The following is a 2,792-nucleotide window of genomic DNA, read 5'->3' as shown; positions in this document are numbered from 1 at the left end:
ATAAACATTAAATTTTTGAAGTCCTGAAAAGAAGCCAATTCAACATGTTATACCCTGGTAGAAACAAAAAGCAAAAAGATGGGAAGAAAACAGAAATTGACTAAGTAATACATGGCCCATGTCTGTCTCTCAGGAGTGGAGCCCTTGGCCATTGCCAGGATCCTGAAAGGCAGAGCCTACAGCATGTGGTTCGGCAGCTGGGAGATCTCACAACCACATCTTCCTCACACCACATCCATCCTAGCTGTCATGGAAATCCTTCAGCAAGTTTCTCTTCCACTGCTATGTGCATCTGTCCAGTTCTCTGGGTCCCGTCTGTCATTTCTGTCTGCACACTCCACTTTTCACATCAAGTTTTCCATCTCAGTCTCCAGCTGAGCCTGCTAGTATTGAAATAGCTTCTTCCGGGGTCCAGACTCTGTGTAGTAAGTAAAAAGTAAGCATACTGCAGGGTGTATGGGCTCTTGACCAAGAGCTTGGCAGCATTCTGTAGGTACTGCTGGTCATTCCAAGTCCCCACATTATTCATTATTCTACCCGGAATCTTCTCAGCAATCTGCTGGTATATCTGCACTTCCAGCTGCAAGCTCTTGTGGCTTTCCCATCTGTCAAAGCAGAACAAGTGTTTCTTGAGGCTTCCCTTGCCTGGGCTTGCTGCTTCTGCTTGACAGTGTGGGGATTCTCCTTGTACCAACTGCACTCATAGTACTCGCTGCTGGGGTCTTAACAGTGTCCTGGACATACCCAGCGGAAGCCGTGTTTACACTTGGAGCGTTGTGTGCGTTTGCAGCCTTCCTTCTCAATGCAGGTGTCATACTTGGGACAGTCGTTAGTGTGAGCCCTAATGTGGTGGACTGTTCAGCATACTTTGTGAGCCATTTCTGGATTGCAGCACCGTCAGTGGGGGGTGATCCATCCATCCCTTGAAGCATAAGATTTCAGTGCACTGATTGCTCTGTACTCTGCCAGCTCCGGGCTCCTGTTCCCAAATAACCCTGGAGGCAGCCTGGAGCAGGGCAAAGCTGGAGCTGGTAATGACTTTCCCCATAGTCCCTAAAGAGGGAGTCTCTGTATTTGTCTCTTAATTCTTCATTGGGTGACAATGGAAGCACACAAAGTCCTCTGGTGTTTGGAGTGGCTAGTCCTGAGCCATTCAAGAGACTCCCACACCCACACCATCCTTGACAAGTACTAAACGGTGCTGCTCCCACAAGCTATAGCAAAAGTGGTGTTGACAGGCAAGAGAAAGTAGGTTTTCCTTCTGCACAAACTGCATACACACTGCACAATCATGAAGGGATGGGCTGTGGGGACATGTTTCAAGGAATGGGGCTGAAGTTGACCCTCAATGACAGGTTGAGCAGAATTAGACCTGTATCTGTCCAGTATCTCTGCAGCTTGCCAGTGCAATTTAACTAATGTAAGTTTAGCAACTGAATGAGAGACCAGTGCCATAGGGAGGATGTACTGGTGGTAGTGAACATCAGTGGTTTTTAGGACAGGGGCTAAGTTGGTCATGTGCTCACTGAGGACACCCTCAGCCTGCTTGTAGGTCAAGCAGGTAAACTGGTGCTCCTCAGGATCAAAGGTGCTGACTCCCTGCTGCTCCACATCACTGGCTGCAATCACATGATAGTCTTCTGTGCTCCTGGGGTCCTCATCTTCCTCCTCCTCCTCACAATTTGGGTCATAGTCTCTTCATTGCTGTAGACCCATGCCTATTCATGTCCACAGACATCCAAGGTTTTTTCCCTCCACTTTGCAAAGTTTACCACTTTCTTAAATACATTAGATTTTCCCCCTCTGTAATTCTCAAAGATCTTTCAGGAAGATGTCACCCCAAATATTCTATGTAATATAATTTCCACTAGGAGCTGTGGCTGCCACTGCTGAGGCAGTGGCCAAACCGGGTTCAGTCAGACCAGAGGGATCTGACACAGGTGCAGTGGTGGGCTGATGCCCGGGCTCCTTCCTCCCACAGAGCAGTGTCTGCAGCCCTGGAGGTGCTCTGTAGAAAGTACGTTTTATGTGTAAAAATAGTATGACACGTTTTAAAACTACTTTTTGTTTAGTTTTGTTATGGACCCATAACACATTAAATATTAAATATTGATATATTTTTTCATTATACACATATGCTCTCCCGTCAGTTGGTTTAATTTTGGACATGTTTATAAGGATGACTTTGAATTGAAAAAAGTGTCTATTTCTTTACTGATTCATTGGTAAATTGAGATCCGTTGTTTTTTTCTAAATCAACTTTAAAGTTAAAAACTAAATATGTGGCCCCAGATGTTATTAAATGTTCAGAAAACAAAATGAAAGAGAAAAATAAGTTTCAAAAAGTAGGATTTGTTTGAAAGTTTTTTTGGAAAGGTACTATTTTTGCAATTAGTGGAAAGGAAATTAAAACTGACATGTAACAATAAGTCACCAGGATGAAAGGAATAGCATAGGGAATGTAGTATTGTAATAGGGTTGTGTTGTGACAGATGGTAGTTATATTTGTGATGGGCATAGAATAATGTACAGGGTTGTCGAATCCCTATGTTATACACTTGAAACTAATGTAAAATTGTGTTATACTCTAAAACAGTAAATTTGGCTTATCACCTGTAGTTTTGGACAAACTAAGTGAAATGGTGTTCCATAGATTGATAAGGATAAGCAAATGTGAAGTTCAAAGCATTTGGCTTCTAATTACTTATACAAATGATTTTGACATAGAAGATCTGAGTATATAACGAGAAACTATCCTAAAGTTACTTATAATTTAAAGTTTGACAAATGAG

At 43.0% G+C, this 2,792-nt stretch overlaps 1 pseudogene; it reads right to left on the bottom strand.

Moving 5' to 3' along the window:
- Window positions 1-240: 240 nt before the first annotated feature.
- LOC115302782 lies at window positions 241-1,738 on the bottom strand (annotated as a pseudogene).
- Between the last annotated feature and the right edge of the window lie 1,054 nt (window positions 1,739-2,792).

Source organism: Suricata suricatta, chromosome 9, assembly GCF_006229205.1.
Source record: "Suricata suricatta isolate VVHF042 chromosome 9, meerkat_22Aug2017_6uvM2_HiC, whole genome shotgun sequence".
Lineage (NCBI taxonomy): Eukaryota > Metazoa > Chordata > Mammalia > Carnivora > Herpestidae > Suricata > Suricata suricatta.
The sequence above is the reverse complement of the archived record's forward strand: the minus strand, read 5'-3'. Positions and strand labels throughout refer to the sequence as shown.